Source organism: Lissotriton helveticus, chromosome 5_1 (genome assembly GCF_964261635.1).
Source record: "Lissotriton helveticus chromosome 5_1, aLisHel1.1, whole genome shotgun sequence".
Taxonomy (NCBI): domain Eukaryota; kingdom Metazoa; phylum Chordata; class Amphibia; order Caudata; family Salamandridae; genus Lissotriton; species Lissotriton helveticus.
This window is the reverse complement of record NC_136065.1, coordinates 481,608,189-481,629,971: the sequence shown is the minus strand read 5'-3', so window position 1 is coordinate 481,629,971 and position 21,783 is coordinate 481,608,189. Positions and strand designations below refer to the sequence as shown.

At 45.6% G+C, this 21,783-nt stretch overlaps 1 protein-coding gene across 3 annotated transcripts in view; it reads right to left on the bottom strand.

Annotated features, from left to right (window-relative positions):
- CDC42 (cell division cycle 42) overlaps nucleotides 1-21,783 on the bottom strand; it is a 131,683-nt gene that overhangs the window by 91,089 nt on the left and 18,811 nt on the right. Inside the window, exon 1 of one of the 3 annotated variants that reach the window (XM_078642802.1) lies at nucleotides 18,197-18,295. The exons of the other annotated variants lie outside the window; for them this stretch is intronic. The gene's annotated coding sequence lies outside the window, so the exon portion shown is untranslated. Of the gene's footprint in view, nucleotides 1-18,196; nucleotides 18,296-21,783 lie in introns of those variants that run through there. 3 annotated transcript variants of the gene reach the window in all.

Genomic DNA, 21,783 nt, shown 5'->3' with positions numbered 1-21,783 from the left:
TGTGGCAAAAAGGTCCACTGATGGCGTTCCCCATCTGTCGAACAACCACCTTGTCTCTTGGGCATTGAGCTCCCAATCGTGGGATGCCGATGTCAGTCTGCTGAGCCAGTCTGCTTGTATGTTGTCCTTCCCTGGTAGGTGCATGGCCAGCCGGTCTATCTTGAGTGGGATGGCCCATCTCCATATCTCCTGCGCTAGCGACGAAAGCATGGTTGACTGTGTCCCCCCCTGCTTGTTGATGTAGAACATCGCTGTGGTGTTGTCTGTTTGTAGCAATACCTTGTGCTTGTACAGTCTCGTCTGGAAAGCTTTCAGTGCAAGGAAGATGGTCTTCAATTCCAGGTAATTGATGTGCTTTGTCGCATCTGCTGGTGTCCAGAGACCTCTCACTTTGAGTTCTTCCATGTGAGCGCCCCATCCCTTGAGGGATGCGTCTGTGGTGATGGTCACTGTTGGTGTTGGGGGCGTTAGAGGCTTTCCCCTTGTTATGTTCTCCATGTTCCACCATGTCATTTCCTTCTGCACTGAGTGTGTTACAACCACTAGATCCTCCCAACTGCCTGTAGCTTGTGACCATTGCTCCTGTAGCCATTCTTGAATGGGTCTCATGTGGAGTCGTACATTTGGTACTAGGTGGATGCATGATGCCATCATGCCCATGATCTTGCTCGCAGTCCTCACTGTCCGAGCTTGCCCCTTCTGGTAGAGGCGAGTTTCTTTCACCAGCGCTTTCGCCCTCTTCTCGCTGGGGACCACCTTGCCCTGTAAGGTGTTGATCTGTGCTCCCAGGAAGATTTTCACTTGTTCCGGCTCCATTGATGATTTCTTCCAATGGATAGAGAACCCCAGGTTTAGGAGTGTGGTCGTCACTGTGTGTGCGTCCCGCTTGCATTTCTGGTAGGACTTTGCTTTCACTAGCCAGTCGTCCAGGTAAGGGTATACATGTATTCCTTGCCTTCGTAGGTGCGCTGCGACTGCCGCAAGGCACTTTGTGAAGACCCTTGGTGCTGACTTCAGTCCGAAGGTTAGTGTTATGAACTGGTAGTGGTTTTCCCCGATGGTGAATTTGAGCATATGCTTGTCCTTTTTGTTCATTGGGATGTGCAGGTAGGCGTCTTTGAGGTCTATCGTGACCATGAAATCCCCGATTTGCAACTGTGGGAGCACCTCTTGTAGGGAGGTCATTTTTAACTTTTGCGTTCTTATGAATTTGTTCAGGAACCTTAGGTCCAGAATGGGTCTCATTGTTTCGTCTACTTTTGGTACCAGGAAGTACGTTGAATATACCCCCTTGTTCCTTTCCCTGAAGGGGACCGGTTCTATGGCCTGCTTCTGCAGGAGCTCCTTTGCTTCTTCCTGAAGGTGCACTAGCTGTTTGTTTGCTAGTGGTCTTTTTGGTTTTCTGCTTGTTGGTATCCCCTCCAACTCTATGCAGTATCCGAATTGGATGATGTTGAGAATCCACTTGTCTGATGTGTTTTCTCTCCATTCTTGAAGGTAAAATCGTAATCTTCCTCCCACTGGTGTTATGTGGTCGTAGGTGTCTAGTTTGTGTAACACCTGATCCCTACGTACGTGTTGCCCCCTGGGATCTTTCCTGTGGGTGGGCACACGGGGTTTTGCGAAGTCACTTAGAGGCGGGCTGCTGACCCCCTCTTTTATTCTGTCCACGTCCATTTCCTCTCCCTCGAAAGGACTGGCCTCTTGGCTGGTATTGCCAGGACTGCTTATGCTGACCCTGCTGTGCTTGTGAGTCTGTCTGGTGAGTTTGTTGGAAAACCTGGTGTGATGTACCCGGCTGGTTTCCACCTCTCCCTCCAGGCCTCCGTGACGGGGCACCCCTTTTGCTACCTCTGAACTGCAATGCTCCCATGGATCTCGCAGTTTCGTTATCCTTTTTCAGTTGACTGAGCTTCTCATCAACTGTTGTTCCAAACAGTGTTTCGCCGTTGAACGGTGTGTTCAGGATGCTGTGTTGCACTTCGGGTTTAAAGCCTGAAACCCTGAGCCAGGCGTGCCTCCTCTCAGTGATGCCCATCATCATGAGCCTGCTGGAGGTGCCTGCCCCATCCAGGGCCGTCTTGAGGCAAGAATTTGCCGCGTTCTTCCCCTCCTCCACCAGTCTTTCGGCCTTTTGCTTGGCATCCTGGGGCATGTCTGTCACCAACTGACCCAGTTCCTCCATGATCTGGTACATGTGCCTGTTGATCAGGGCGTTGGAATTCGCCATGCGCCAGTGGGTTGCGGCATTCCGTTCAATCCTTCTGCCCACCCGGTCCATTCTCTTGCTCTCCTTATCTGGAGGCAGCCCAGAAGTAGTGGGCACGTTAGCCCTCTTTCTTGCTGTGGCTGTGATGATGGAGTCTGCTGAGACCGTGCCCTGAATGTAGGGTGGGTCTTTTGAGGAATGTTTGTATTTTTTCTCCGTTCTGGGAGTGACCGCTTTGCATGTTGCGGGCTCCTTGAATGCTTCCTTTCCCTGGGCCAAGACACTGTCGAGCATGGGCAGGTACTGGCTCTTTGGGGAGCAAGGTCTCCAGAAGGAAGTCTGCTTTCTGCTTCTCTTCGTCGAGCTTGAGCTTGAATGCTGCTTCGGCAGTTTATCACCGAGTTGTAGGCTCCGATGTCGTCCGGCGGCGAGGGTCTCGAGGGATATGTGTTGACCGCCTCCTCTGGGCTTAGGGTGTCGACCTCCAGATAATCCACCTCGTGTGAGTCAGAGGGAGCCGACCCGGCGTCCGTCCTGTTGTCCTCTTCCTCCTCATAGTCGTAACTATAGTAGGGACTCTCTTCGTTTTCCTGGTCGTCGATCTCCTCGACGTCCGGCGCCTGTTCATAGGTGTCATCGTCTTCCTCCTCGACAACCTCCACCACCTGTGGCTTTGTCTTGTGGGGAATCGTGAAGGCCTTCATCTTGGCGTCGAATTCCTTCTTCTGCTGCAAGATGTTCTCCATTTCGGCCTCGAGGTGCCTTTTCTTTTTCTCCATCTCGGCTGCGTGTTCCGCGTCGGATGTTTCGGCCGCCCTTTTCGGTGGTTGGCTCGGCGCCGAGCTGGTCTTCGGTGCCGAAGTTTGACGTCGAACCGTGTTGGTGCTTTAGGGTCCTTCTCCCTCGACCGATCCTTTTCGGGTACGATTTTCGGCGGCTTTTGCTGTTCAACAGCTCTCGGCGCCGGGGACTCCTTCTCAGAGGATCTGCTGGGCCTGGATGTAGCCGCGGGCGCCGAAGATTTTGGCGCCGGTGCTTTCGAGGCCTTGCCCTCGTTCTTTCGAGACTAAGGGTCTCTCGTGCTCTTAGGGGCCGTAGAGTCTCCTACCTTATCAGATGTCTTGGTGTAATCGGTCTCTACGACCGTGTAGCTGTCGTCTTCGGCGGCAGCGTTGTCCTCTTCCTCTGAAGGCATCCCCAGCTCGTAAAGGGATGGAGTCTGGGATTTTCCCTGCAGGGTGGCGTGCGCTACCCTCTGTCTCTCTCTCACACGAAGGGTCTTCGGGGTGATGAGAGCAGGCGTTGTAGTCCTTGCTTTCGTGATCTACCGGTAGGCCCTTGGTTGATGAAGTCTCCTGGAGTCTTCTGAGATGTTTTCCTTCCAATTTCTGTATTCTTCTTTCTCCAAAAATGTCTGGAGCCCAAACGGGAACGATCCAGACCCGACCGCGGAAAAAAGAATCTGTAGATGGCGCCCAAGAGTGGGAGCTTCCGCAGGAAGCATGCCGACGTCACCGCAAATACACCCAAGGAGGTGTGACGCCGACGCCCACCTGGGCTACGAAAAAAAACAAAGAAAAGACTACGATTCCGGACCCAACCACAAGACCGCGGAATAATGCACAGCATAGTGAATCCAGAAAGATTCACGCTGCAAAACTAAAGTCTTTGTGCATCTCATAACTCATGCAACCTACCAATCCTGTTCTACCAAGGTGTTTACCAGACCACTAGTAAAAACTTCCTGCCCTGTTGTCTGAACATTAGGTATACTAACGACAAAGTTAAATATCTTTAGAACTTCTTGATAAACCCATGGATAAGCCTATTTAAACTTACAAAAATGTATTTGAATCTACTAAACCTCTTTGAAACTACAATTTTGATATGCGTGCAATTTAAAAATGTGATCTAAAAATACAGGTATTATAAAACGGAGCACACAGGTCTATCATTCTATTTTGGCACACTAGACAGCTCCCTTACAGGGTGAGAGGCCAAGAAGGTTTTGGGTATATAGCTAAAAAGTTGATATTAATTTGGGGGTGTGGCCTGGCAAGATGGCAGTCAGAAAGTAGCTATTGCAGCTCCTGGCCTGTTCTACAACCTGCAACATCCTGTTAAGTAGATGCTCCTGGGGCAGTCTGACTGGCCAAAAGCGCTGAAGGGACCCCGGCGGACAACATAACAGGGGGCACACTCCACACCCATGAGGTGCCATGCAGTTTAAGCTGTGCCTCATAGCTGGCCAGTGTAGGCCCGGAGATTGAGCTGGATTGCCCCAAAGCGGAGATCCTTTGTGTAGGGGGCAAGCAGACTGTTTGGAGCACAAGAAGGGAATCGATGCTGATCTACAGAAGGTGTGCAGCAGGAGAGGAGAGAGGAGAGAGGAGAGAGGAGAGAGGAGAGAGAGAGACGGAGGTGCAGCTGTGCCGCCAGCCGTGGAGGCCCGAAGAGAAGCTGCAGGCGTGGCCTATGCCCCAGGGGAGCCGCTGCCCTACAAATGCTTTCAAAACAGCAATATTCGTGTCATTGCCTCTTTATCCAGACGATTTATTTTCTCACTCAAGGCACCTGGTTCTGACATTGATTATAGTAAGCTCGATAAAGTATATGAAGCTGAAACCACAATTTCCAGAAGCTATAGGAGAGGCCGCAGTATTTAAACATTGAGTATAGGAAGCACGACTGTGTATGAAGCTGAAAACCACAATTCCCAGAAGCCTTAGGAGAGGCCGCCGTAATTTAACGTCTGTTACGTCACAACTACCTTAATACCGGAAATCCGCTAGAGGAAAAGAAAGCGAGTCAGATGGAAAATAGAGGACGCGAACGCCGAATCGAATGGTAAGAAAAACATCGGCTTTGTTAGGTAATCACGTTAAGCAACGACAGCAAATGCGACCAGGCTCCTAACGTGACTCTTTGAATTCCCAGTTTTTCGTAGAAAACAAGCTCATAAATTGGAGCGAAAAGAGACAACATAAAAACGTCTGCGTATGAATAGCTTGGCACACCACAAGTCAGTCCTCGGCCAGCTAATCTAATTATTAACAATATAAAAAATAAAAAAATCTGACGCTCTGTCCTTCTTAATTATTGGCGTTCTAGGACCAAGAAATTCAACACATCCCACCCAAGGCAGTGTACACGAAATTAATATTGTGAGTATGAAAGAATGTACTGTCAAGCGACGGTCACGGTTTTCTATCTCTGGTAGTTGTTATAAATTGGTTATGTTTTTAGAATGGCAAACTTAGCCCGCCCTTTTCCCTTTGATTACTTGCAGAATCCTCTCCTCACCTCGTTCTGACAAGGCCGAGGTAAGACAGATTATGGTGCACATGCGAATTCAACAACATGCTTCTAGTATTGACACCTCCCCTGTGTTTTTCAGATATGTGGTCCTGACAAGAACACCTCCCAATAAGGGTGTTCGAAACGCGTAGACCAGCCTTCTATGCGACCTTAGGAACCTTCAAAAAGTTTGAAATGTTCTAAAACTAAAATCTATCCCAAGGGTGCTTCTGTTTCTAAAGCAAAAATCATTCTTATAAAGGTTGAAAAAATGTATATTGTGTAAATAGGAAGTGTGAGTGACTCTAGTGAGTCTGGGTGAATGTTTGTGTGGAAGGTGTGAAAGGAGAGTGTAAATGTGAATTTTTGCAATTTATATGTGATATTCGACAAATTGAGTTGTTAGATTTGTATTTTATGTGGTGATGTTATACAAAAAAATGAAAATGTGTTCTTGAAAAATAAAAATCATAAACAAAGACTTTCAGACAGAAAAAGCAGTCTTGTCAATATGGTGTTTAGTGTCACTATGTTAGTTGATTTTCCCCTGGAGTAAATTTGCAGTACTGGTATTTTGTTTTGTGATTCTACAAATGCTCAGCGCCACCGGCCCCATTACAGAGCATGAAATTGCTACATAAGAGAGGGTGGCGCCTGTGAGCAACCTAGCGGCTGGACTACAGGGAAGTGAGGTGGACTGGAACCTGTGCCTCCACTTTGTTGTGATATGAGGGAGAACTTGGTGGAGCTGGGCCAGGCGAGGCCTCTCCCCTTGGGTCTTCCCCTAGATTATTTGGCTGAGAGACTAACAGAGGACAAAGTCCCCTAGAGTCACCCTGGCAGTGGTGGTCCATCTGGTGGAGCTGTCCCCTCCCGAAACCCCAGCCATTGACTGTGGCAGTTGCCCATGAGGACTACTGAGGGACAATGCCTTTTGTGAGCAAGTTATAGGCCACGTGGGGGTGGTATAGCGATAGTATAGCGATAGTACACACAGCGGATTTAGCAGTTTGCTGCAACCCCGTTCCCTCACCACTTTGTGAAGTATTTTAAAGGCAGGCTCATTTACAGGCCACCTCATCTCAGACAAGTGTTCTCTGGGGATTAGCAGACTCCTTGAGTAATATATCCTCCAACTACACGGTTTTAGGCGATTTTGATCGAGATGCATATCTTGGCACAGACACGTAAAGTACCTCTTCTTCAGACTGTCAGGTTTGGGCCTCTAAAATTGTAGCCAGTTACACACACCAAGCAGGACACACTAGATGACATCTTCACCAACAACTCTTCACTAAGCAATTTTAGAACTCTACCTTTAGTATGGAGAGACCAAAAAGCAGTCCATTTCGACACACAAGCCAATCAGTACATTCCGCCTACCAAAGCCAGAACAATTTGAGCTCTCCTGGCACAATTCCCAACCAGATCTTCTATCTACAACCCTTACTGACTCAATACCTACACTCTGAGACAACTTAGACACAGTTGTCTCTCAATATACTCTATAGTTGGACACGGTTGCCGGCTTTCTAGCTCCAGTTAAAATGCAAAACGCAATACCAGTTTGGCCCCATTGGTTAACAGATGAACAAAGGCCTCTTAAACAAAGTTGCAGGAGAAAAGATAGATGGAGTCTTGCTTACAGCAAGGAAGTAAAGGTCAAATATAAGCCAATTACAAGTCTCTTATTGCAAAGGAAAAGGCTTATTTCACTAGAAAGATAAAGTCAAAAAGAAATCTATTAAAGAATTGTTCCAAAGGGTCAAACTGACAACAAACGCTACTAAAACATTCACTGCAACTAGCCAAGCTTTCTGCAACACCCTGGCCAACTTTTTTCATAAAAAAGTGGAAGCGGTGTATAATGGGTTCACTTCTTCAGTCCCTCTCATTACATTAGCAGGTCCTCTATCACCGCGCTTGTAGAGCAGAAAAGCTTTAGTGTGTTCGCCATGGCCCTTTAAAGGAAGTTACCACATTTCTTAGATCCACAACCTCAGGTTCTCTTAAGGATCCCTGCCCTCCGAGGGTGGCTAAGCTAGCGACCTGGACCACTGCCTCGATGCTTATATGATATTTTTCACCTCTTGTTCAAGTCCAGAATATGTCAAGAAATTTTGAAGAAGGCTTCCGTGCTCCCGCTTCTTAAGAAAGACATTTTGGATCCCAGGGTTCCAAACATTTACTGCCCTCTCTCTTGCCTACCTCTTCCAGCTAGCTGCTGGTGAAAATCAAGAACGACTAACTTGTGGAGCACATTTAAACAAACAATCTCTTGGACTTCACTCAATTTGGTTTCCGCAGTGGTCACAGCACTGAGACGGCATTGATCAAGGCTCCCGAAGAGATCAGGGTGGTGCTAAATCAATGTGGAGGGGCAGTCCTCATCCTGCTGGACCTCTAGGCAGCCTTTGACACTGTCAATCATGGACTGCTGCTGGATCGACCACCAAAAATTGGGGTTACCGTCCCAGCCTAGGATCTGCTGAGATCCTTCTTCCTGGGTCAAAAACAATCTGACTGGGTGAATCGGCTTCACATCATTCTTCGCTTTCTTGCGGGGTCACTGTGAGAAGTTGGCCTGGTATATGATGTACACTATTCTAGTGAGCACCTTGCACCAGTCCAAACAACACTTATGGTGATGGCTGTAAAATCAACCTTATAGGCCAGCTACCCTAGTGGTAGCATGGACAAAGCAGTCTTAGGCTAAAACTTCAGAGAGCATGTGAAGCCAGCTGTTTTACCATATATAATCCCTTGAATACCAAATGAAAGGACACCACACAAGGTATATATCAAATATATATGTATTTATTACTAACACAACCCCTCTGTACTCTTTACCAGACCAGAGTTCGAGATACAGCACAAGTTACTCAATAAGCATACTATTAGTTGCACAAATACAATTCTGCCCCAGGGGTCTCACAAATCATATACTAAAGAAGTGGTATAAGAACCACTTCGGGAAAGGTGAATAGGCCTCGGGCTTGGAGAATCACTGGGGCTACTAAGGACAAAGGATTGGAAGGGGGGAGGCCCACAGGACGCGTGTGCAGTGTCTAAACACACACACGGGTTTCCATAGAAAGTCAACGGGAACGTAAAGTTTACAAACTAGTTGATTTAGGACACTTCGTTGAGGATAGCGAGGAAACAAAGTTAGACTAGAACACTTGGATAGTTGTTACCCACGGGAGCACCGCAGTACTCTAGTTACCTCACCCACAGGAGACGGGTGCATAGGTGTGAAGTCGTGTCGGGTTTCGTCATCGAATCTTATGGAGAGCTGCAAGAAGATGCTGCAAGCGACCAGGAGGAAGATGTCTGGGTGGATCCAGGAAGTGAAGAAAGTGAAAGCAGAGGGGACAGAGTCTGGGTCACTAGCCAGTGACCGGAACGGAACCAGGAAGAAACCAGGCGAGGTAGAGATGCAATCAGGTGATGTCGTGAAGCATGTCTCTGCAGCCACGTGGACCAGGAGGCGTCAACGATGACCAGGAGCTGGATACGGACTGTCCCACGAAGGTTCTTGCTGTTGGCAGTGTCGGCTTCCGGATTGGTGTCAACAAGCCTTGGCAAAGCAACCCACGCAGGATGTGAAGAGCGGCTTCTTGTTCAGCAAGGTCTGTGGGGCTTCCCTTTTGCAGGAAAGCAGGAGCAAGCCCAGAGCAACCAGGCAAGCAGTGCTGTTTAAAAATGGAGTCTTCAAGATGGCCACTAGCCAGCGGGCCAACAACCGCGAAGACGCCACGAGAGGAAATGCAAAGGCAGGCCCCACGCGGCACTCGTAGAGTGTGGAGGGTTGAGCTTCGGTGCGCTTCCGACTAGGTGTTGGGGCTTCTCAAGTCCCAATGCACAACTTCAAGGACGCCTCAGAAGTTGCACAATTTAGCAAAGAGCAAAATGGCCAGGTGTCCGGTCCCACGTCTCTCGTGTCCGCCACGGGTCTCAGCTTTGCTGGAGGTGTTGGTCGGGGGCGGAGAAGTCTGGAAGTCCAGTCCTGTGAAGCAAGATAGTCAGGATCCTTCAGGAGCGTCGACAAAGCAAACCGGCAATTCGCTAGGTGGTGCCTGTTTGCACAGGGTGGTCACTCCATGACCACAAGGGAGATTCTTCAGTCTTCTAGTTGCAGTAGAATGTCGAAGGTCCTGAGTTTCGTGTCAGAGTTTCAGTTCAGGATAATCTAAAGTCTCTAGACTCAGCTCCTAGCTTTATACGAATTAAAAGGGCTGGATTACCTGCTAGGTCCCTCCTACGGGTGGGACCAGGGAAGGGGGTGGTTACACCCCTTCCCCTTTGTCCAGTTTCACGCCAGAGCTGCGGCTGGAGTGCCCCAGCAACTGGTTTGAACCGGACTATGCATGGAGCACCTTGTGTGCCCCAGGCAGTGTCTCATTCCTTTCAACCCACCCTGCCTCAATACACTATAGGCTGTCTGGGGAGGTGCTAGCACCTCCCACGGCAGGAAACCTATTGTCCAGGCCTCCCTCGCTGGAAGGGCTCCCAGCTGCAGGAGGTCAGACTTGTGTCTGTGGCAGCAGCATCCATTTTGTGATGCTGAGGCTCTGTTCAACTTTAACCGGGTAAAGGTACAACTACATGTCTTCTCCCTCTAGAAGGGTGAAATGCTACCCCCGCCGCCAGAACTGGCGGGGGGTAGTATTCCAAAGCGTATGACACCTTACACGACATGTTTCGATAAAGTCAAACCAAAGTAAGCATTAACCACGAGGATTATAATGCCCTTAACAGTATATGGTATGGCTATATCATAGAACAGCTATAAGGACATGGTTCCGAAATCTGTGGACAAGCTCAGCTCATGCTAGAGCACCATCTCACATAAAACCAAGCCCTCTGCCTCCAGGATTGTTAAGGCCTGCCATAGGAGTGACTTATAGGTATATATATGTGTCTATATATAATGGTAGGTATAGGAATACTATACCTAAGCAAGGGGTGATTACACGACCTTGCCCAAGCTGAGTGATCAGCCAGTTGTGTCAATGTGGATGGCCAGCCAGGGGTGGCATAATTCATGCTGCAGCCCCGGGTAGGCCTTGGATGCACCTATGCCCTGGGTACCTATGGTACACTATACAGGGGCTCACAAAGGTGACCCACTTCCCAATTGGTTATGTACCTAAAGTACATGGTATGAATTTAGAGAGAGAACAGCTGGGCTGTGGGTCTGGTTAGCAGGCCCACAGCCACACTAGAGTCGAAAAACCAGTGGATCAGAGCAAAAAGTGGGGGGGAACATAGGAAGCAGACCCTACTCTCCTACAGTCACTCAGGGGTCCACGCTCAGTACGACATCGTTAATGTGTTTGTCACCCCACTGGCTGACTGTCACCCCACTGGCTGACTTAATAAACACCTTCTGCTTTTCCCTGACCTCCTACGCAGATGACAACCAAATAGTTGTCTCCCTGGCCAATGACTATAATGTCACAGGGTTCAGATTTTGTGACTGCATGCAGGCATCAATACTTGGGTGGACATGAACTGCCTAAAGCTTAATTCAGCAGAGACTTAAGTTATATTGTTTGGGAGGTCAAACCTCCTTATTAACCCCGGCCTGCTGGCCGCAATAAATGGACTCCCTACCGATACCTGTTGGGAAGACCCACAACCTAGGAGGAGTTATAGATGACAAACTAAGCTAAACAGATAACGTGAGCGCAGTGACCTATTCTGCCTTTTAAATCTCAGGACAACAACAAGCATTTACAATGCAATCGGTCTAGTCTTTGGGACCTTAAAACTATTTCGACATGCAGGAAATTATCCTGTGTGCTTCCCCATCTACTGTTCTGTAACTGGGAATCTTTGACACTAATGGGCACGTTATAGCGCTGCTTTTAGGCTGATGCAACTTTTTCAGCCATGTAGGTCATGACAGGCCTCCAGTGTAAAGCAGCCGATTCAATAAACCCCTTCCAAATCCAAAATCTTGACAACACCCAGTCTTGTCAAGCACTAACTCCGGCCGTCATGCCAACCTATCGTCCACTTCTGATACTATTGTCCACCTCATCACTGCATCTCCCACAACACATTAGACCATCCGTCTCTCCTGCTGAAGTCACTTCCCTACCACCATCACCATTTACCAACCCCACAATAAATCCTTTGACAACAGTCTCTTCTGTTCAACTGACACTCCTGCCGCCCCCCGCCCCCCCAGCAACTCAGCCACAAGCACAAGGCCAACAGCCTCTAATGCGGACGCCAGTTCCCCGTCATCAATATTCCTCATCACACAAAACCCATACCAATAGCAACTCAGCTTACGTCACTTGCCATCACTAATGCCCAAGCTTATCCATGCCATCAATCTATTCTGCTGACGTCACTCCCTGCCATGGCCACTGCCACCCTGCATGCTAATACACCTTATAGCCCCTTCCCTTACTTCCCTCCTAGCACTCCGTACTGTGCATGTTTGTATTGTAGAACCCCATGAAGGCAGCATACAGACCCCAGCCCTCCCATCTAATACAACAGTTCACGTTTATAAAGACCTGCTGTTCCTGGTATGGGCTGATACCAGAGACCGCCTTATCATAAACAGCACAGCTGCACGGGCTGGACAAGGACAGACTTTTCCTGCATATAGCCAGAGTGTGCATTGAGGATTACTGGTTTTTCAAAGCTCTGCTTGGCGGGAGCACTTACCCTTCCATCCCCATTCGGAAAGTGTCAAAGGCCGATCTAGCACCACGATGACGTAAGGCTGTGCGTAGCATCGAAATCTGGAGGAAAACCTCTTTCTACTGCGTTGTTCTACTTTTGGTTCACACCCCTTAAAATATATAATACGTAATGGCTGCCTATATCTGCCATAAGGCCCTGCTTTCAGATTACGTCACATCCGGTCCTTTTAGCAGCAGAGAGGGGGTGAGAATAAAATACAGGCAATAGTGGGATAGATGGGGACCTACGTGAAGAACAGAGCACACAGGTAAACAAGTGTACGCATGCAAGCATCTCTGGGAATAAGACGAAGATCGACCAATACCTCTGCGCGTTTGTTTCAAGAGCAAATAAAAGGAGGAGCGTTCGGAAATGCTGCCTCGTTCTGCTGAATAAACCGCCTTTAGTGCAACAAGCTTAACTCATTCTTCCACGATGACGCAAGGAGACGCTCGTGGATGCTGTATCGCTCATCTGAGTTTAATTTGAGGCAAAATTATTTGCAGCATCGAAAACGGACATTAACTAGAGTCCTATCTGTGTGATTGCCCTATGACACGTCCCGAATGGAAGGCTAAGGGAGGGGGGGGGAATAGGAAAATTCAGACATCGGTGGTAGGATATTTTTTTAACTAAAACTGTAATCTTGATACGTGAAGAGCAGACCAGATGTCCGTTTTAAAAGCAATGATTTTTGTTAAAAATTATAAATATATTTAGTTTACAACCTAAGCGCCTAAACGTAGTTTAAGTGTTGAATGCGATACACCCAGACACACATACCAACCAGTTCAACGTGCTGCAGGCTCGAACGAACTTTAAGAAGCTCAGAGGCAGCCAAAGGATGGGATTTCCATATTTCACTTGTATTTACCTTTATTAAAACCTGTGATCGCATAACTTGTCAGCGGTTCGAATCCACCTATTCAGGCAATCACACTTCACCATGAACTGGAAAAGCACAAGCTCACACAAACAAACCGTAACTTTGAGGCATTTGCTGTCCACGACACGAGCCCGAGACACCCAGCACAGGCGAGTGAAGCGCGAGGAGCTAAAGAACCTGAAAAAGCGTGTCTCTTCCAAACCCATGTCAATTCAACGGTTCGTGCACGAGGTGATTGCACCGATTTGTTTTGTGATTAGCTGTTATCTGCACCCGGAGCCTCGCCTCGGGTCTGAGGACAGCAGAGCGCCTCTGCGGTGCACACCACATGCAGCTCCAGAAGGCTATAAATTATCAGCAGTGCTTATCTGGACAGGATCTGCCCACCGACAAATCACTACGCAGATAAAGCAGGTGTTTACGTTTCACCTGGTGTATAATAAAAATATTATCAATGCAGGGACTAACAAGCAACTTTACAGATCTGACGCCAGCCTTTAGGAAGGACACTGACAAAAGCCACTGACAAACATGGACGGTGGAGTGGGAGGGGTTTCTCCTCCATACTCCACAACAGCAGTCTCACTGAGCAGTGCATGCATGCTGACTCAGTCTCGATCTAAAAAAGATACTAACTTACATTCCAGTGCACCTTCAGAAAACTCACATCACTGGTAATGGCAAAGTTAGACTGCTGCAATGGCTTACTTCTCACGACTCATCAATACACACTGAACACACTGCAAACTCTCCAAAATGCTGCAGCTAGACTTCTTATAAAGGTTCCAAAACATCACGGTCTCCAAATCTACAGAAAAACTCCATGGACATCCCATAAGACATAGAACAACTTTCAAAGCACTCTTAACACAGCTCCCCATGGCCTCAGCCCAGACTTCCTACAACAGTCACAAATGGTACACCCCAAGCAGGATCCCTCGCTCCGCTACTGCCAAATTCGCAGTGGTCCCTAGGACCCAGCGAGTAGCTCAGGGTGGCAGGGAGACACAAAAGCTTGGAATACACTGCACATCAAGGAGGCACCCAACTTACTAGTATTCAGAAAAACTCTGAATACGTGGTTATTTAACACTTCGTAGTTTCCTTTGTCCAGAGTTCCTTCATCTTGCTGTTTTAAAGCCAGTGCAAAGACACCTCCAGGTATTAGAGAGCTTTAGAAAACTATTTTAACTTAACATAACTTACCCACGTCGCTTGCAGAGAGCTAAAGGACATGGGTTGCACTCGGGTAGCAAGTGCAGTTAAGCGCTGCTTACTCAGTTTTATTATCTAATTCATGCCTATCTAATACCGCAATGGCTACATAGAATTAGCGCGGCACGTCGAGTGCTTGTCCCCAATGCGGGACGGCTCTGGTGGCGTGCTTACATATGACGGGGGAGTGCAGTAGATAACAGATGTACTGGGAGCAGGGATTTGTACGCATACTTAGACCTTTTGGTCAAGCATTATCTGATGGATGTGCTCCCAAACCCCAAATGAGGGGCTAAAATAGGCTATAGATTCTGCCTTCTGGGATTGATACTGGCCAAGCAGCGTTTGGCCATACACTCGGCGCAAACCAGTTTGTCCAACATCTCAAAATCGGGGCGGTGGTATAGGTGGTGGTAGAGGGCCTAGAAATATGGTGACATGCTGGAAAATCTGCTAACTGTGGAGCCAATGAGGGATGATTCACCGCTTGTCAGCCAAGATCTTGATTTTGGGGACCCCCACCCCACAATGCACAGTACTAGTTGGTAGAGCTCCTGGCTGAAGATGGGGTTCAACATGTAGTTGAGGACCCAGTGGGGAAGTGGACATCTAGGCACAAGGCGGAGATGCTACCGTGCATTCGCCCCTGCAGCCCTTATGATATGGGAAGGACTATTCTGGTGTAAGTACCACTGTACAAAATCTTAATAAAGACTTTGTTTTAGGTTACTAATAATGTCTTTTTTTCTTATCTCAGGTCACTTTTTTCCTTATTCTTTTTTTATTTTCTAATGTTTCCACTCTCTCCCTGACTGCACCTTCTTTTTCCTTTCTTCCACTCTTCTCTACTTCCAGAGACTACAATCTTCTGTATAATTCCCAAAAAACAACTCCAGGTTCAAACATACTTGAAATACAGAACATAAAAAACAACACGTATGTATCACACCATGTCAAACACAATCAAATTACCCCAATCCAACATGCGTAGCATCCAGATGCGGTCCTTTAATGTCAAAGGGCTCAATCACCCACTGAAAAGGAATAAAATTAGTGACACTTGTTGTGGACACGATGGAGATGTAAAAGTACTTCAAGAATACACAGAAAATATATCCAAAAAAGTGTGTTTGTGTCAGCAGTTTCAGATATTACAAATCACATTTAAGAAAAAAAATCCCTATTTGTAAAAGCCAAGAAAGCAAATATTCATTTAAGGAAGTAATTATAATGGCTAATAGACAAATTTCCCCAACTACAGGTATATTGATGATAAATCACTATCAAACATCCCCAAACAATGGTCATAGTTGCAAGGCAAATAATAACACAGCCTAATCTGCTTCTTTGACCATGCATGCATCAAGCTTACCGTAAACAAGCAACCCAGCATAAAGTTAAGAGTGAAAATGAATGAAAAAACATATTGCATCTGGGTAGGTGACAATATTGGTGTGAGAGAAAATGAAGATGGTGAGCAACAGCAGCTTGTTGGGTGCGAATGGGATAGGAGGAGGTAGGGAAAAAAGGCTGGGTAAGGGAAATGATAGACAACCGGGGAAAAGAGGAGCGCAACAGAGCACTGGGGGCAGATATGTGAAGGGCCAAAGCAACACACAGGAGAGACCAAGGAACCACATGATCTACCGTAGAGAGCTTAAAGAAAAAGAAAATCCCATAATACATGCAGTGGCCTTCGGTGTTCTAAACTCTGCACATCTTCTGTAACTGAAAATAAAGAGATACTGTAACATTCCTGGAAAGGTTAAATCCACACCCCAACTCAAAAATAACAAGCATTGGAAATGCAATAGGTCTCGCATTAAAAAAGTTGGAGCTATTGGTTTTGTAAATGACAATTTTTTTTAATGTGTTGGTCTTGAAAATAGCCAAATTAATAGCTGTGTCATTTACAATGCCAATACTTTAAACTTTTTCAAATGTGACACCTATAGCATTTGTAATGCAACATGTTTTGTATGCATGTAATTAAATGCAAAAAAAAAAACGAGAAACACGGCCCGCAAAAAAATCTGCGCGAAATGAAGACAAGGCATGTAAGTGAGGGCAAGTTAGACCTTTCAGTGCGTCTAAACACTAAAACACACAATACTTTATAGAGACCTACTGTGTTCTAAATTTGCAAGGAGTGATGTGTTTGGCTTCATGGTGACAGGCTTGAATCCTAGTGGGTCCACTTGACCATTATCCTTCAGAGGTCGGACAAACCTAGTGCATTGAGTTGGGTAATTGCAAACGTCTGTTATTTAATTTAATGCCAAGACACCCGAAGCTGAACATGCGACTCACGTTATAACACAGCCTTTGGCCAGCCTATTTAACTTTTAGTTTGGAACTAAGCACGTTCTTTTGTAATGTAACGGGTCCTATTGTGAAGCGCTCTGACACAGAGTAAAGTTCGCGCTATATCATAAATAAGTGCAAAATGCTGCAGCCTAACATGTCACAAGTCCTGTTGTTGCCAGGCTTTATGGACCTTAGTAGCTGCTCTTTAACTTGATTTTGTAGCACGTTGAATTCTGCTTCCCGAAATATAACATTCGGATGATGCGATCACGGTTCTCACATCAGTTGGTCAGAAAAGAGCTTTGCGTATAATCCGTGTTTGAGGATCATCGACACAAACGAGGTGATCTTCAATGGTAATAGAAACAGAAGCCAGACTATGCAACTTTTCCGCGATACTGATTTAATAGCTAGTAGAGTAATAGAGATGTGAAAGGTTATTTTTATTTTTCAATAGCGCTTTTGCAAAAAAAATACATATATGTTACAGTTAATTATAAATCATAGGATTGTAACGATTGGCAAATCGAAGCGTGTTACTCTCATTGTTAAACGAGAGACACGGCCTGGCGGCAGTGAAAGTGACAGCTCTTGGCATTGCTGGGGGGAGGAGGAATGCGACTCGATCGAAAGCCTTTGATGCAGCAGGAGGCGGTGAAGTTGCGGGCGGCAGATGGCTGGCTTTCATGTGCACGCGCATTTGAGGTCAATGCGCTTGCGCATTGAGCTTGCTTTTCACGGGCACTGCATGAAATCGCCTGTTTGGTTAAGCTCTGGATAAGCCCCTATATTCTCGCAAGCGCATTGACAGGCGAGACCTAAATATGGATTACACACCTGCTCTTAATGCGAACAAATCTTCACACTCATCAATCCCCCTAATAAAGCTTAATATTAGTGGAAAGTCAACTTTAATTAAGGAATATAATGATGAACATGCCTTCACCCCGGATAAGACAGACAATCGTCCAAACTATGGTCTTATCCCATCTAGACTATTGTAATGTCCTTATGCTTAGTTCCAACCTGACAGTCGTTAACAGACTGCAAAGGGCTCAGAACGCGGCAGCCCGCATTCTGTTCAGATTGCCGAAACGCTGCCACACCTCCCAGGTTCTGCGTAGGCTACTCTGGTCGCCTGTTAAACAACGCATTCAATTTAAAACCCTTTGTGTTATTCATAAAATGCTTTATTGCCTTGGCCCCCAAATCTTGCAAGGAATCGGTTCCTTCTATGCTACGTCGCGTGCTTTCCGCTCTGCAGACCTTTCTCTTGCCCGTACCATCAAGATCCGGAGGTGCAGAGCCGGAGGCGATCATTTAGGTATCTGGCCCCAAAACTCTGGAACTCTATCCCTTTAAGTGTGCGTATTATTACTGACCATCTACTCTTTCGAAAACACATTAAAACCTGGTTGTTTTCTTCTATTTAGGGTTCCCCTGTGAGCTGATTGCCGCCTCCACTCTGGTCGTTCTGTAATTAGGCATGTCCGCAAGCGCTGGGACGCCTCATTGCTGGGGTAGCCATGCGCTATATAAGCATATTTATAACATAACATTATAACAGAACGTACCATTAACAAGATTTTAGGTGGTGGTGGTGGTGGCTGGGTGTTTTATTATGATGCTTATTTGTATCCTGGGTCGTTGAATGCGGGTAACTGGTAATACAGGAGACCTAGAGATAAGCAAACTACTATTCAGTACCATTATTTTGTTGTGATGTATGCATTTCCCAAGTAATATGACAATTTGCTCAAATGTAACCTAGAAATGCCCGTACAGTCTTCTCCCTGAAGAAACCTTGAACCTCTACCTTGTGATATGATATGACTGCATTTCCTGCAATACACTGTCAAGTATGTCAGAGTTAATAAAAGGCACAGTACATCCCATTAATTAAAGTGTGAAAAGTAATGCACAGGTTACCCAAGCAGATTGGTGGTGTTGTAGTCCCGATTTTTTTTTTTATAATGGAACACTTTGAAGCCAAAAGAGCCTTTTCTGGATAAACACATTTCCAGTCAAACAGATTTAGTTGTATCCATAGTTTAATTTAACCACAGTCTACCATATTTACTCTTTTTATAAGCTATCCCCGCCTAAGTAACTCAAGAACAGTTCTTCTGAACAATACTACCACCAGCTGCTTTGTGGGGTTACTGTGGGGCCCAGGAACATTCTAATCACACAGTGTTAAAGAATAGTAAAGAAAGCAATATCCACTGCACACACTGCTACATATACAGAAATAAAACCATCCTCAAGAATCCAATAACAATTTCAGATTAACCATTTTACAACCCACTTGCACCCGGAAGCACCAGCCAAACCCACATATATTGTTTAGTTTTTGCTTTGAAAATATGCAGAGAATACAAGGCAGGGCTGGACATCCAGCATACTTTACACCCACAACCAAACCACAACAAACTCAGCCATACTGAAAAAAATAAACTCGTACATCCACCATTCCATCGCCATTATAGTCCAACTCAAAGTCCTATGCAACCTGACAATGCCATCGGATTTCATTCCAATCCCATAACTTCAGCTCAAGACTGAGTCAATGTCATCACATGAGGGCGCACACTCAATAAAGTAATGATCTTAAAATCCAACCATCTATTTAACTACTGAGCAATACCGGTCCTTCCATCACTGTCAAAGACCTCTGAAAAAGTACAGGTCTTCCAGACACAGACAGATGAAAGGGCTTGCTGAGTGTTTCTTTCCCAAACATCTGTAGTCATGATCTGGCACATTTATTCGAGGACCTTTAAAACCCACTGGTACCCCCGATGTTATTCTTAATAATACTTAAGCAATACAAAACATGTTAATAGGTCCTTTAAATCCGGAGGGATTTAATCTTCGTCCTTTTCTCTTTTCCGTGATTGGAGAATTCAATTTAAACTTAGCTACTTTGATAACTTTGGAAAATTGAGAGTATTCTTGTATGTTTTAAGTTGGATACCTCGGGTATTTGGTCTGGTGCGCTCAAATTGTCAATTTTTTTTTGTCCTAATAGCTTGGCTCTCCAGGAACAAGATCCTCACTTTCTTAACTCTATTCGCCAGTAGCACTCCTGCATCCATCAGCAAGCACCAACACTATACCTACAAATACAGTTCTTTTACCCGAGCAGTAAAGTGGAACCGCTACATATCCAATTTGATGCTTAGGCAACACGGAGGGAAAGACTTGATTAAAGTATGACTTCAAGGGTTTCCCCGCAAACTCCTTCATAAGGCCCACTCTAGTTTAAGTGAAGAACCATCCAAGTATCACAGACTTGTTGAATACCGTCTGGCAGGAAAGTACTGATAGGTATAGCGTGAATGCTTACTGATGGATGTAAGAGTATTACTGTACAATGGAGTTTGGAAAATTAGTACCTGTGGCCGTTAAAAAGCAGACACCTGTTGACTCATTTAGATGCACGGATAATGGGCAGTTCAATGCATCAAAATCGTTTTTAATAATCACCCTGACCCACCCTTAATAAATGGAAAGGCTGTTTAGGGGTTATGAATCTAATGCGCTCTGGATCTTAGTCCCATTTATAAAAGTACTTCCTGACGATTCGGGGAGCATATTCACCTCTAAAATTTTCTGTAGTGAATGTGGCCTTGCCAATGACAAACCATGTCCCCAACACTCAGGGAGAGGGGGTAAGGTCACCCTTTCAAATTTTTTGTAATGCTCCTTGACCTATTCATAATGTGAGACGATATGGTGCAAACTGCATGGTTCCCCAAAAAAGTGAATTCCCCATAAGTGATCCTCTATTTCATCTCTTCGATACTGGTCACATCTCCCTTTGCCATATAGATAGGGATGATCCAAAGGTTGGAAGCCCTTTTTTAACTCCCATTCTCCAGGACTCCTCTCCTTATTTGGAAAACAGGCCCATCTCTTTGTACATTTCCATATGATATTCTGCTGTGTTTTTGTGGCCAATACAGAGAGACATGACACTGTGCTAATGTCCTAGGTTTCCAAAATAAACCTTGCTCAACATGCGTTTGCTCCTTTTCCTGGTGACATCCATAAAGAGCAGATCGCCAGTAGAGCTAAAGCTCTATTTTGGAATTTCTATTGGAAAGAGCAATGTTCTGGTAAAGGACAGACTTTGCTGATTTGGAGGGAGAGTGGGGACTCGAGCTGGAGTACTGCGCACATCTGCATTAGATATCTAGGTGGCTTCTTGCAACAAAGTCTAGTAAATCTTTTACGTAGCCAGTGGTGAGTGAATTAGTCTGATGTTACCACTGATTATTTGTGATGTCATGTGTATGGTCATGTGCAGGACAATGGACAGTAAGTTATGTTTATGTTACAACCCATAAGAGGCAAAATTCAGCGGTTTCTAGGGTGAAAATGTGAAAAACAACATGGTCAATTGTTAAAGTTAAAGGAAATTTCAATTGTTAATTATTTTAGTCAATCAATCAATAAAAACGTTATTAGGGCACGTACAATTCTCAGAAAAGGACAAACAGATCAAATTTGAAACTACGGTACAAATATGGTTAAGAGCACAAATAAAATTCCCCCATATAATAAAAAAAAATTCCAAATAGAGCCAAGTCATTGCTATTGTAAACCCATGTTTTTTCTTTTACGTACAGCCCCTGATAAAAAAAACTTGCAACCCCATAACAAATAAGTGGGGAGGAGAGCATTTGCAGTTAAATCAGAGCTGGTCATGCAAAATAGCAATTTCTTAAAAGTGTAGAATATATTTTGCTCACAGCTCAGTATAAGAACCACAAAGGAACTTAAAGTGCAACAAATCTTGGTCCGACAAATGTCACATGCACATGGCTGTAAGGTTCCTGGCTTTGAGAAACATTTAGGTACAGTAAGGAACCAATGGATACAATTAAATCTAAATAAAAGAAAACGATGATGCAAATTATTAACAAAAGACCAAAAAGGTTAATCTAAAATCACAGGACTTCTAATCATAAAACGTCTGCATGTAGGTTTCTTAAGTTCATTTGCTTCCCTATCCAGATTTCTCCTACTTAAGAATTGAGGTTTTATAGCTTTCACCTCCATGGGGTGCAGCTTTCTTGGGTTGATTAAATAGCTCTTGTTGCCCTGGTGCTGAAAGCTGCCAAGAAACATAGCTTAACCAGGGAATATCAGCGTC